At 42.3% G+C, this 15,309-nt stretch overlaps 1 protein-coding gene across 1 annotated transcript in view; it reads right to left on the reverse strand.

The window, feature by feature from the left end:
- RARB (retinoic acid receptor beta) overlaps nucleotides 1–15,309 on the reverse strand; it is a 185,624-nt gene that overhangs the window by 169,479 nt on the left and 836 nt on the right. The window lies entirely within an intron of this gene.

The following is a 15,309-nucleotide window of genomic DNA, read 5'->3' on the forward strand; positions in this document are numbered from 1 at the left end:
TTAATATCTCATGTCCCATTTTATTTTTCACTTGTGACGGTTTCCAGCTCTCAACGTGCAAAATGACATCATTTCAGCCATCTTTTGGCTCCAGTTTTTTGTTGTTGTTTAGAGAACTCCTGACAATTCAGACAAGAAATCTCCCTGTGGACTTTGAGGGGTGATGATTATTGCTCCCTGACATTCTGAATAAGTATTGAAATGCGTTTGGTGACACATGCCACCCAGTTTATGGCACTGTGAATTGATTAGGCCATGTTAACCTTGTATCGAAAAAGAGGTGTGCGTGTATTTCTAGTTAGCATGTAGCTGGTTTCCAAAGATGGCTTGCCCAGTGACCCACACCTCCAGGGAGCCACACCATTGTGTAAGCCCTTCCCCTTCAACCTGGGCTGCTACTGGGATTGCTTTTTGATCAAAAGGACGTAGCAAAAATAACACTGTTACACACAGGACTAGATCCTAAGAGGCCTTGCAGCTTCCATCTGGGTTTCTTGGAATGCTCATTCTGGGGGAAGCCATGTGAAGAGCTCAGGGACCACCATCCTGTAAGGAAGCCCATGTCACAAGAGGAGGCCGTGCAGAGAGAGAGGTCCATGCAGCCTCTAACTGCTCCAGAAACCTCAGCCGAGGAACTGGACATGGAATGCAGGAGCCATGGTGAACATCGGCCTCATCTGGCCCTAAGAGGAGTTCAGCCCTGGAACCATCTGACTGCAGCCACATGAAAGATCCCAAGCGAGACAGAAACTTGAAAGTGGATAATAAATTGTGTTTTAAGCCACTAAGTTTTGGGTTGCTCTGTTCCATAGCAATACATAACTGAAATTAATTCTATAGCTATCATTAATTGAAGATGATTTATCTGGAGCCATGAAGAACCTGTGGAAAGAGTCCACCCTGACTCTTTTAGAACCTGGGAGACAGTAATTTGACATCACACTCATGGTCCAAGCTCTGCATGCGTTCCTGCCAGTTACAAGAGCAATGGAGTAATTCCATCTAAAAATAAGTAACTAGGGAATTCCCTGGCAGTCCAGTGGTTAAGACTTGGTCCTCTACTGCTGGGGCCCTGGGTTCCCTGGTCGGGGAACTAAGATCCCGCAAGCCCTGCGGCATGGCCATAAAAAAAAAAAAAATTAACTAAGAAATTCTGGATAAAAAGGAGCATGATAGTTGCTCAGCTATGAATTCAAAGACTGTGATGATTAAGATATAACAGAATAAGGCTCTTAAAAAATTAAAAAGTCTCCTATAACGCAATGGGTCTTTTATCTTCAAATTGCTTATAAAACTCATTCACATCCCCCTGAGCCCACCTGCCTGTCACCTGCACACGCCCTCTTTTATTTTGAGATGCAGATGTCTGCTTATTGGGTCGTTGTGTTTTTATTTGTTCCTCCAGAGGACGGATTGAATTCTCCTCCCCTTACTGGACACTGCAATTCAAAATAATAGCAACAACCCTGCAAGTAATGGGCCAGAGTACTCACTTGATACCCACTAAAGGAGGGTTTAGATCACTAGCTCTCAGTTACCTTTCAAGAAACATCTGTTTCACATGAGCCCGTTTAAAGTGCATACATCTGTAAATAATAAGCCTGTGTGTGCACATAATTTAATGAATTAGGACATAAAAAGGAATTGAACAGTAGGGGCACAGCAATTACAGTAAATGCCCATTTTGTTAAAAACGTATTGTTTCCAGCTTTCACTTGGAAACCCTTTTATTATACTGCGGGTTCTGGGGCTTCCAACCTTCCTCATTCCCCCTCCCTGCAAAGAGCATGGGAGTTTACTTTGAAGAGTTGGGAGAAGGAAGGAAACCCACGTCACACAAAGCTGAGAGGGGGACTTCGACCCGCTTTCTCCTACTCCACGGATCCGGGCGCCTGAACTGCTCTGTGTCTGGGGATTCCCATCTGTAAAATGGAGCAATAACAGTGCCTTTCTCTTCAGGCTGCTGCGACAATGAGGTGACAGAATTCATTTAATGCACTTGGTACAATATGCAGATAATATGCACTTAATAAATATTAATTATGATGATGGCGGTTGTTTCGTTTTAATAAAAACCAGTCACAACTTGAAACTATTCAGGAGGGAAAAAAACCCTGGTTCAAAACTTTCTTTTGACTGAATAGACTTGTGGTTGCCAAGGGGCAGGAGGGGTGGGGGAGGGAAGGATCGGGAGTTTGGGGTTAGCAGATGCCAACTGTTATATATAGAATGGATAAATAACAAGGTCCTACTGCACAGCACAGGGAACTATATTCAGTATCCTGTGATAAACCATAATGGAAAAGAAAATGAAAAAGAATATATATATGTATAACTGAGTCACTCTGCTGTATACCAGAAACTAACACAACGTTGTAAATCAACTACATTCCAACAAAATAAATTTTTTTAAAAAGTTTCTCTTGATTGTTAGTTTGGTCCTATTTCTATTTAATTTCTTCACCCCATTTCTAGGGATAGACAAAAAAAAGAAGGAAGGGAGGAGTGGCAATGTGAACGGGAAGTACCATCAGAGATTCTATTCCAAGGATATCAGAGCGAGTGCCAGAAGCCCGAGGAAATACCACGTTCTCGTATTTTCAGGGCAATTTTTCAGCTGACACGTTTGTAAGGGCTTGCCATCACGGCCAACGTGGGCCTCCCAAGTTCTAACCACTCCCTCCAGTTTACTTCAGGTGTTTTGAGTGACCCCCAAATATACAAATAAGCAAAAGCAGAGACCACTTGAGATGTTCTGAATTTCAAGTTCATGTTCACTGAACTATACTCAGATATCTCCTGAGCCCCTACTGTGCGCCCGGCACTGGGTTACTAAGCAGAGCACACATATACGAGCAGAAGGTGCTCGGGGGAGAGAAAGCGTGGCATTTTCTAGAACACACACTGAGGCTTCCACAGAGTGTGGTCCGTTCCTCTCTGCCTCCCTGCAGTTTAAAATGTTTAAGTAGAGTTGAAAGTCGCTGGAAAAGGTTGGAAGATACTCTATATCCATTTGAAAACCATGCAGGTGTGGCGCACAGGACTAGAATTTGTATTCTCCCACAATAGGACTGCTGCAAGAAACAGACCTCAAGTCCAGCCCACTGGGATTCTGGGAAAATCCTGGTTGAGCTCTGCAAAATAAGTGTTAGCAAAATAAGTGCTAAGTATTTGGCAAGCCCCAGGAAAAAGGGTTCCACCCAGAAGGAAAACAAGTTAAACAATGACTGAAATCACTACCCTCCAGTATTCTGTTTACATTCTCCTGCAGTCTATTTACCGTCTACATAAAGAGATAATTAGAGCTCCTGAACAGCAGTAGGAGAGAATAATAGAGGCTAAAGGAAAAGGGAAATAAAGAGAATGCACAAATATTGAAAAAATATTAATAGCTGAGTATACAGAGCTGTGTTGTTCAATGCAGTAGTCGCTAGCCACATGTGGCTAGTGAAAGTTAAATGAACTAGAATTAAATAGAATAAAAAATTCAGTTCCTCAGACATACTGGCCACATTTCAGGTGCTCAATAGGTCCACATGACCAGCCATCACCGTACCGGACAACACAGAATTACAGATGGTCCCCGTCCTTGCAGGAGTTCTACTGTAGAGTGCCGGTATCTGGGGCCTTAAGGGGTGGTGTGCTTGAACGCCTATATCCATTGACTCAACCATGACTAACTGAGTCCTGACCAGGTATTTACTAGCTGTACTAATACCATACGACCATATTGGGAAGACAGAGGTAAAGGACACCGTATCTGACCTCAAAAGACTTCCCAGGTTAGTAAGGGAACCCAACCAATAAAACAAAATGAAACAACACACACTAAAAAGGAGAAATGAGAAGAAACACAGAAAACAAACCTGGTAACTTTAATGGTCAATATGGTAGTAAGTATCCAAGGGTTCCCTGTAAAGTTCTTTCAACCTTTTCATAGTAAAGTATTGGGAGAAGATTATTTACTGAGTATTAAGTCTCAGGTACTTTAAAGAAACTCTCTTATTTAAGTCTATGGTAAGCTTGCAAGGTAAGTATTATGGACCAATGGTACAGATGAAAACCACTGAGGTAACAGGAAAGGCAGCGCACGAAGAGTGCCAGCTCCACTGTACCACGCTGTACACACAGGAATGCATGGAGCACCCACCTAGAGCCCACTACATGACCCGCAGACAGTCACTTCAGTTAGCCCACCTGTCTCCTCAAAATCTATAATTCAACAACTAGATTTCAAACAAAAGAAACAGGTAGAACACGGTATGTAAAAATCCCAAGTACAGAACAATATATTGCACTAAAAGTAGCAGTCACCCCTTCATATCTTTGGGGCATTGGTTTCAGGACCCCCATGGACAACAAAATCTCTGGACGCTCAAGTCCCTTATATAAAACGGCGTACTATTTGCATGTAACCTACACATCCACCATATAGGTTAAATCATCTCTAGGTGACTTACAATGCCTAATACAATGTAGGCGCTATGTAAATAGTTGCAGATACAATGTAAATACTGTGTAAGTAGTTGCCAGCTGTGCAGCAAATTCAAGTTTTGCTTTTTGGAACTTCCTGGAATTTTTTTTCTGAATATTTTCCATCTGAGATTGGTCAAATCCGCAGATGTGGAACCTGTGGATATGAAGAGCAAACTGTGTTTGGAACCACTGGACTAAGAGCATTATGTGAGAGGCTAAAATAGTCAGTTTTCATAGGTTTGGGACCCTCTAAACAAACTACGTGGCAAGTACCAAAATATCAATGTTTCAGTGTCTCCTGGAAACTTTTCTTTTTTTAAATTTTTCTTCTTCCTGTTTTTCCAGTAATGGAAGACGCGATAGTGCTGGCTGACTAGGAGGTACCACCACTGGTGCCCATCTCCAGACGAGAGTTCTGAGTGAACCAGAAGAACAAGAAAACCTTCTTTCCCATCTCTCACCTCCCTGCAATTCCTCGGCAAACACAAGAGGGACCAGGCCAGCGCAGACACTAACAACAAACAGGATGGAAAACAAGAGTAAATAGCCTCCTGGTTTCTTCCACAATTTAAAAGGCTGTGGCTTCTATGAGAGAAATAATGTCATCAGAGGAAATTCTGTGGGACAGTTCTTCACCCCTCTCTCTCTTTTCCACCTTTTCCCAAAACCAAAGCACTCCATGGTCCCTTCTTGGTATTACTGGGGCATAAATATCTTCCAGGAAGTCTTCACTCGGCTGTCAGGGGACAGGGTCAAACTGCTGTCAAACTCACCTTCTCTGAGCCTCAAGGTCCTTTTCCGTAAAAAGAGGCAAATCGTACCTGCCTCACAGGATTGCTTGTGATAATGATGTAGGTACAGTCATTAGAGTAGAATCTTGTTAAAAATTTAACCATCCCAGAAAGCAAACTAAACACCCCACCACAGCTCTTTAAGTTGGTCTCTACAGAAGACAATCATTTATTTCGTGTTCTAGGGAATGGTTGTGATGACTGCTGCGTGTTTTTGGTCCCTCCCCATGGACAGGTAGCCGTATTGAAGGCGAGCTGGCCCATGCCGCTCCCCCAACAGCAGGTGGTGACAGTGACCGCACGCCAGCACACTCAGCTACCTCAGGTGACAGCCCGGCTGAGCTCTCTGCTACCAACCAACATCCACGGCCAGCCCTGGGCGCCAGCAGTGACAGACTTCCAGCCCATTTTAGCCCTGGGAGCTGTAGCCTCACCTGACATCATGTGGAGCAGAAGATCTGCCCAGCTGAGCCCAGTCCACCCACAGAATAATGAGATAATAAATTGTTAGGCCACCAAGTTTGGGGGCACCTTGTTACACAGCAAGATGTCGCAAAAACAATCATAAAGAAAGAAGTGATACAACAGGCAAAACATGGAAGCAACCTAAATGTCCATCAACAAACAAATGGATAAAGAAGATGTGGTGCATATATACACAATGGAATATTACTCAGCCATAAAAAAGAAATAATGCAGCAACATGGATGGACCTAGAGATTATCATACTAAGTGAAGTTAAGTCAGAAAGAGAAAGACAAATACCATACGATATCACTTGTATGTGGAATCTGAGTTTTAAAAAATGACATAAATGAACTTATTTACAAATCAGAAACAGACTCACAGATTTCAAAAACAAACTTATGGTTACCAAAGGGAAAACGTGGTGGGGAGGGATAAATTAGGAGCTTGGGACTAACATATGCACACTACTGTATAAAATATGTAACCAGCAAGGACCTACTGTATAGCACACGGAACTCTATTCAATATTCTGTAACAACCTATATGGGAAAAGAATTTGAAAAAGAATGGATATGTGTATATGTATAACTGAATCACTTTGCTGTACACCTGAAACTAACACAACACTGTAAATCAACTATACTCCAATAAAATCTTAAACTGATTTTTAAAAAAATATCATCTAATAGACCTAACCCCCAAAGACATTATTTACCAGACACTCGAAACATCCATATGAGTCTTCAAGAAGCAAGTTCAGAAGGTATGCACTTATTCCACTGCATAATTTAAAACTCCGCATCATAAACCGCACTTAGAATGGACCTCTGCAGCTACCCCCAGAAAAACTTCTTTCCTGCTCCGTATGACAAAAATGCGGAACCTACGTAATCCTCCACTTATGCACCAGCTCTGGTTCTCAGTGGGTTTTAGTTTTTTCTGGAATCAAACTCAGGTTCAAAGTCCTAAGGAGACTGTGTTTGTGTTACAGGGGGCTGTGTCACAGTGACATGTGTATACAAGCGTCTCCCGTACACTGTGAGTCCAGGGAGCAGGGACCACATGGGCTTCGTCTTGGTGTGTCTGTCCCGTCCCCCTGCTCCTGCCAACCCCTGAACACATCAGGGAGCCTGGCACACAGCAGACATCCAAGAGCCATTTGTTGTTTGTTTGTTTGTTTCCGTATGTGGGCCTCTCCCCGCTGTGGCCTCTCCCGTTGCGGAGTACAGGCTCCAGACGCGCAGGCTCAGCGGCCATGGCTCACGGGCCCAGCCGCTCCGCGGCATGTGGGATCCTCCCGGACCGGGGCACGAACCCGTGTCCCCTGCATCGGCAGGCGGACTCTCAACCAGTGCGCCACCAGGGAAACCCTCCAAGGGCCATTTGTTGAACAGCACTCTGCAAGATGGAATCCATCAGTGAGTAATCGAAATGTACTGGCCCCTGACAGCGTCTCTGGGCAAAGTGTACCGTGACCACCTGGAAGGTGACAACGCTCAGGTGTAAAAGCCAATTATTTGTTCCAAATGGATGCCACTGCATCAGGACCACAGTGCTGTCCCACTGTGACAAATAGGAAGGATGGTCCCCCGGGTGATGCGCCACAGTCAGAGGAACCATTTCACAGAGGAAAGAGATGCCAACTCGACAGACATGGTCTCTGTTAGTGAAGGCATGCAAGCCACAGTGTCACGCTGAAACCAGAGCAGCTCTGCTCGGGGACCTCTGTGTGTTTTCAGGGCAGAGTAGAATCCTCATTTACATTAGCTATTATATTACAAATCCTGCAATGTCCCATGCCATGGCTGTAGACAGCGATCCCGTGTCAAGACAGGCTATTTCTCAGCCCATGGGCAGCGCGAGGACCACAGATGGAGAGATGCTCGCAGGGTAATGCACGTGCGTGAGCGGGCAGAGAGGCCGCCGTAAAACTCTCAGAGTGTCAACTCCACAGCCTCTGGGCTGAGGGCAAGGAACTCACTACCCCTACCTCTCTAGAGCGCTCTCCTTGCACAGGTGGCAGGATAACCTCTGTAAGGCCATTTAGGACTTGTGCCGCTAGAAACCCAACACGGGATTCTGGAAACTCTGGCCCAGGAAGCAGAGAGACGGCCTTCATCTGCATCCTCCGGCTTTCGCAGCGAATCCAAACCCGTTCATCCTGTCTCTAGTTCCTATTGTTTCCTCTGATAAGCAGGGCCCCAGTGAACAATTAAAGCTTTCAATAAATAATCTCTAAGCACATTCATTTGATTGACTGTTATTTGATACAGCAGTTAGTTTCAATGGGGCAGTTAATATTGATCACATAAAGTACTCCAGACAAACATGAAACAGTTCCAGAACTCCATGGATTATTACCCTTTATCTGCCAGTCATCCGGGTTACTTGTAATGGTCACGGAATTTAAAATCAATAATAACAATTAGTGTTCCGTACACCAAAACAGATGAATCATGTGAAGTGGGTTTTCATATAAGATCAAAGGTAAAGTGTGCCCATCACGTGGGAGAAGGCTCTCTGAGTTTCCAGGACACACTTGGCAACGTACTTTCAGGCAAGTCTTCAACACAGCCAGCAAGACAGAAAGAACGGTATTTAGGAGATGTGATCATAAAAATGCACGTGAAACCCCTGACTGTCTTAATCCAGAAAGATGAAGGGTAAAAGATAAAAGTGATCAAAATGAATGCTAACAAACAGTAAAATTAATGGGACTGGGAATTTACTTCCTCTGAGATACGCTTCTAGCTACCTTTTCCCGCTTCCGATTCACAGGCAATAATCGTGATTTTTTGTAATAAAATGGCAACAACGGTATTTTAGCTCCACAGCACCACTACTGTAATGTCTGGATAATTAAAATGCAAAGCAACAGAGAAATGTTTCATCATTAAACTGTAACCATCGCACTATGTGAAATCATCCATCCCAAAGACTTGTTTTTCATCAATTATTTGTTATTTATCTGATGTAAATATAAGGACTAATTAAAATGGATGCCTTTTTACACAGCTTCTTGTCATTAAAGCCAATGAAAGCATTCTGAGGACCATAATGAAATAATTATGTTTGCCTTTAAGAATTCTCTTCAACAACACATGGCAGTACTGAGCTAAATTAAAACATCAGGAACTAAATTTCGCTTGCCTCCATTTCCATTTTAGTTAATTATACCCCCAAGGGTTCCAATAGGCCAGACCCTAAAACATCTTTTGAAGCTGAAACAGCCTTCAGCTCATCAGCCTTTTTATAATCATGAACTCTGATGATAAGACAAAGGTACCATAGCCCCCAAAGCTTTCGTATTTTTGAGAAGAGGTATTTATTACTGAGGTCTTCGTTTGCTCTGAAAATTAGGGAAGTATTAGGGTAAATGTGATCCAAAGCTTCGTTTTCAGGTTAGCTGATACACTCATCTTATCTGGTCTTATCTGCATCATTTCTACCACAGTATTTTGAATTTAGCTATTTTTTTTCCTGATTTGATAACATTTAATCAGTGGCGAAGAGTAATTGATTAATATCAACAACAAAAACATTTCACTATATGTGAGTAGAATCAGGAGAATAACTCCTTATTCAATACTCAAACTTAAAAAAAAAACAAAACAAAGAGCAATCTTTAAGAGTACACTGTGAAGCCATGAACTTGAAAAAATAAAATAGGACCCTTTCATTAGGATTTCTCCTTCTCCAGACCTCAAATTGGTGACACTCGTAAAGGCAAGAAAAAATAGTAAAAAAAAAATTTTTTTAATCTGAGTTTAAGAGAAAAGGAAGAAGGAAAGAGGAAAGGAAAAACTGCCAGGCAGTGTCAGGGCTGGTGGCAAATGCAGTGGCTTTCACCTGCTGTCAGATGATGCCAATGGGATGGGAACGCGGTGTTTAGAAAAGTAAACAGGAGTCCCAGGGATTAACTCTGACAATGTGAATTCCGCCCATCTGGTTCTGTGTGGAGAGTCAGCAGGGTTCACGGGGGATGATATTTGAGTGCCGGATAGACTGTCTTCCGAGACATCAGAGGGAAACTGTTGACAGCTGCGAAACAAGGATCTAGTACATGACAACCTAAAATTGCAATTATAATCTCAGAATCTGCTTTTATTAAAGCCACACCCAGGTCAGTCTTTGTTCCGTTTAGAGAAATTTCCTTTTGGGAATGAGGGACATCGTCACCCACGATCAGCCTTGTTAAAATCAGCTCCCCCGCCCCGTCGCAGCTCGCTTCATCAGCTGCCGGGGAGCCTGTGCTCTGAGAGAGGAAACGCTCAGCAAGGCTGGGTCACCTCCTGACGTCAGTTCCTGTTATCCTGCCTTATCGTGCTGGGGACCAGGAGTCTTATCTTACGAATGGCCCCCCTTTCAGCTCCCCATCCTGCAAGGCCAGAGAAAAAGCAAGTCAGCGGTTCCATTGCCTGTCTGAATTCCCAACTAAGAAGCTCTGAAAGCTCCAGATAAATAATAGAACACTTGCAGGCTCACCCTCTACGGCTGCCTAGGTGGAGAGAACTTTTGCAACTTTATTTTTTATTCATCGGAAGGGGTTTAGGGGCTGGGATGGGACGGGAATCATGCCTCTTAGTGATGAAGCAAGGAGGCGGGAAGGAAAAGAAGAGCATTCAGGGCGACATATTGAGTGATTAGATTGTGTTATTAGATCGTACAGATGGGCAGGTTATCTCATCTCCTATTTAACAAGAGGTGCTTGGGCCAAGCCACTTACAGACCGGATACTGATAAATCTGAAACTGGAGTTAACTCTCCTCTCTCCATCACCTCCAACTCCAACTTTTTATGAAGAAGCTGGCCAAGAACTGATACAGATTTGTTCACAGTGATTCAACGTATAATTCCACCCCTCCCCCACTCCCAATACACACACACACACACACACACGCGCGCGCGCGCGCGCGCGCACACACACGCTGGCATCAGAGCCCCGGTCATAATACTTAAATCCATATTGCAAGGGACGCCTCCTATTTACAGATCTACATTTTGCCACAAAAGGAATTCGTGTTCAGAAGAATGACCAAGAAGCACAAGGTGATCTTCAGTCATAACAGAAAAATTAAGCTGTGAGTGCTCCAGTTAGACTGACCAGCAAGTCCAAACAAAGGCTTCCTGTGCCACTCCTGGGTGCAAGGGGCAACCCTAGGAGATGTCATAATATTGAAATATCTGGCATATTTCAATGGCTTATGTGGGAGCTGTGGCAGTATAGTTGAAAGTGGGTTATTCTAGAAAATCTGAAACGTATGATTGCCAAAACTACCCTGTAACTTGAAAGGCAAGATTCTACATTAGTATCTTTTGGAAAGGTTTTTAGCCCAGATTTTTCTGATTAACCTTCATCAAAACACGCCCATTTCCGAAATAGTCTAGTTAATTGATAGTTAACTGAATTTATATTAGAACATTTAAAGTATAAAAATGTCATTTAGGGAGAAATTTATTGGCACTTACATGTAACTCAAACTCTATAGAAGATTCTTTTTAAGATGTTCTAAAATGGAACAGTGCATTCACTGTTTCATAAGTCCTGTTCGACTCGAAGAGTTTTCTATTTTGCAACTTGGTTTTACATCTTCATCTACCTCGCAGACAGTAACTTTCTAGTTAAAAAATTCCCAGCCTTTAAAAAAATTTTTTTCGATTTTAAAGATTCTAAATTCCTTGACAGCAGAATTTATAATCTTCATCATTTATCACGTATTTCCCTTCTGAGATTATCTATGCATTACATTTCACAAGAATGTAGAAAGGAGAAAACGGTAAGGTTTTCTTTCATTTTTTAGCCATCTCTGGGGCTTAACATGTTGAAGGGAAATTATAAGCACCTGATATCCAGAAGAACTTTCTTGTGTGCTTTAAAGCAAAGTTCGTGACAATACCGACTGGTTATATATGGTCAGAGCCAGGCTTCCAAAAATGAGAAGAAAACTTCTGGTTCAGGTCAGCGAACCTATCAGAAATTGCGCTGCTGGTCATTTATCTACTAAGAGAAGAAAGGCCTAGTAGGGCTTTGCATTTGGGCTGGGAAATCAAATGCTACCAAGAGTTTCCACATCCAGTCCACAGCCTAAGCTTAAGGGACACATGACTACCACTCCTAGCATTCTGATCTATTTTGGGGGCAGTCTATCCTTTTCTGGTGATAAAATGTAAACTTCTGCGTTTTTTCTTGTAAGTTGCACATCAGTGCTTCCCTACCCAAAGTGCCGAGTTACCTGGATACAGAAAAAATTTTAGTAATTATTTTTTCCTATGGGGAAGGAAAACTTTGTGAGTCTTCCACTTGTTTTCAAACGGCCCTGTCCTGCACTCCCTGAGATTTAAGTAGAATTCCCTTTTCTTTTCTTCTTTCTGATGGTGTTAGTTACCACTGTCATGTGGCCGAGAAGCAGAAAATTATGTCCTACTTTAGAAAAACAATTGAGCCTTTTCACTGAAATATTTATTCAAAACCCCATTCAGTTCATACGGTGGCTGTCAGCCTTTATTTAGTCTCTCTTTCAGAGGGTATCTTTGATTTTGCCACTTTGACCCCAATTTATATCTCACTAGGAGAGGATTTAGATACTGTTTAATACTTAAAATTCAGGTCCCAGTGCTTTGGAAAGGAGACGTCTTTCCTTCCTAAATCATAACATCGATACTGTTTGTTTTTAAAAACAGATTATTTCTCGTTAGAAAAGAAAATCTGTTTTTCCTTTTTTCTTTTGATGTGTTACCAGCAGAGTGAAGACAGGGAAAAGGGCCAAGAAGTTGTCACACTCATGATTTCACCGAAAGCAACCACTATATTTAGACCACAAATATTAGGCTTTATCTTATGCTCACTGAGCAATTAATGCTGAAAACATCTGGAGCAGCCTAAACCCAAGGTAATCCACGAGGCACCTGAACAGAGACTTAGTGACTCTGACACCTCCAGGGGCCGTCTTAAATCATATTATTTACACCATGTTCCCTTAGTAACTCGCTACTCCTGACTTCGAATTTTTAGAGGCAATTCACAGGCCCTACTTCAACCGACAGCTGGTTGGCATATCATTTTTCTGTCTTAAAATTAAAAGGGAAAATAAAGAGAATATTCTAACACCCTTCAAAGAATGCTTCTGGTGTGTTGTACATTCAAAGGGTTTACTCCAATTCCTACACACACAGAGAGACACACACACGCCACAAAAAAATAAGTAGGATCTCGAAGCAGAAAATAGTTTTGGTTAGAATTTAGTACTATTTTTTCCCTTCTGGCCCACTGTTTCCTCTGTGTTAAGAGCACAAACAGATCTGCTTCTTGTCAAAACAGTCATTGAGTAAAATGGAAAAGGTTGTGGTTTTTATGTTTGTACTTATACAAACAGGGCCCTAATATGCTTTAACTTCAAAAGTCCTAACTGGCTGTGCCACCCTGAGCCAAACACCGCGTGGCAGAGCTGTGTCAGAACTTTTATTTATGCTTAAAAACTTAAACCACTTGAACAACTAAACTGACCTGTCCTAAAGCGGTTTGTGCGACTCCAGGGGCCTGAGCCATATTTACACTCTATTCATTTAACCTGGAGTCCGGGGGTGGGAATCCAAACCCTTGTGAAATTGACCACAGTGAGCACTAATTGCACTGCTTACGAAAATAAGACACTGAAATTTCTGAAATCCCTTTGTCATTTGCCTTTATTTACTTTGTCTAATGCAAGCTTCTTTGATTAGCTGAACTTTGCTGTTATCAACACTTCTTGCTTATCAGCTGGCCCTAGGTGAATGACACATTCACCACTAGCCTCTCCCCAGATAAGGCAAATCCCTTGTTTAACTTGTTCAAGAACAAACAAAGTTCCCCCCCAAACTCCTGCAACTTAATAGGCACTTTTGGAGAGTTAATTACAAAAGGAAGAATGTCTACTTGTAAAACCTCTACTAGGTCTAATAGCTTGACGCCAGGGTCCTGAGCATTCTTTTTTCCTTTGTTAAAAAACGTTTCATTAAAACTTTCTCTCACAAGAAAAAGTTTGAGGGAGCCCTAGTTCCCTGAGATTCCAAATGAAACTGTTCATACTGTTTTAATTGCTACAGAGAGGAGGAGGGTAGGGTCTAAAAGATCTGTTAGTGGGTTGGAAAATTATTTTCTAACAGTTTCTTTGAGCTCTCCAGAAAGAAAATAGGCAGCAGGAAAGAAAGCATTTGAGGAGCAGCTGAAAATGAGGACGCCTTCTGAAAATGATATTCTTTTTACCGTGGTTATGGATCTACGAAATACTTAATCTGAAAATGATATTCTTTTTACCGTGGTTATGGCTCTACGAAATACTTAATCTGAAAATGATATTCTTTTTACCCTGGTTATGGCTCTACGAAATACTAAGACAGCTAGACTGTTGGCATCAGATGGTTATTGACTTTTCAGCTACAAACCTGTTGATTTCCTGGACCCCTGAAGCAAGTCTTTATTCTTAAGAAAAAGTTTGAGAAGAGGATGATTTAAAATCTTGTCATTGTCCCCTCTCTCTCCTTTTTCTTGCCTCTCTTTAGATAAGCCATCACGTTATTAGGAAAACTCAATTTCTTCCAGTTAAACTTTGACCTCTTTGAAAACAAAGATTTAAAATGTCATTTTCAGGCTAATGCTCCAATGAATTGTCAAATAAAGTACTAAAAACATTTTGATAGATAGCTGAGCCATTTATCTAAATCACTGTCAGGGCAGCGATGCGTCCAGCAGGCTCCCACTACAGCCACCCGAAGGTGGGATTTTCTGGGACTGCTGGCCATTTCTCAAGCCTGCAGCCAGGCTACTGTTGACCAGTGCGTGCCTCGGCACCCTCTCAGAATCAGATAACCAAATAGTCAATATTTTTTTAAAAAACTGAGCTACCCCACTTATGTTTCCTTTCCTTTAACCGACGTCCAGGTTCCCGGCTGAACTGCAAGATATGGAAATAATGGATGGCTCAGCCCAAGGGGTGTTCATTGCCAGTAGTTTTCTAGCAAAACAGCAACTTCTTAGAGCAACAAAGTGACTCGGAAGGGTGGCAGCAGGGTCAATGCTAAGAAATATTGCCTTTCCTCCGCAAGGAAAACATTGGCAGCGGCAGCTTTAACTGGTCATTTATGAACTTCAGGAGCAGCAGCAACCTTAATTAGGCTAAATTCCTTGCAAGGAAGATGTCATATTTTAATTACTTTGGACTGTTAAAACACACAAGGGGGGGGGATATACATGTAACTAGTAGCTAATCCAAAGAACAGCAAAGTTAAATTCCCCTCTGCATATATCTTAGTAAAAACTGTACCAACGTTGTCAAATTGCCTCACTTGAAGAATGTTTCAAAGTCCTGTGGTCACTCTACTTTTTCCCCCCTCCACGCACATTTTCTAAAACTGTTTTCAAGGGACTGTAGGGTCGGTAAGGAGAGAAGCAGGGGTCGGCAGGGGTTGTTTGGGAAGAAAACATCTAACAGGAAATTTTCAGCAGAGGGAATCAATATGCACACCAGCACAGCACACCCTTTCAGCATTAAATCATTAAATCCTTTGTCTGGCTACCAGTGCAATTTGTTTCCAATGT

This window comes from Tursiops truncatus, chromosome 4, assembly GCF_011762595.2.
Source record: "Tursiops truncatus isolate mTurTru1 chromosome 4, mTurTru1.mat.Y, whole genome shotgun sequence".
Classification (NCBI taxonomy): Eukaryota; Metazoa; Chordata; class Mammalia; order Artiodactyla; family Delphinidae; genus Tursiops; species Tursiops truncatus.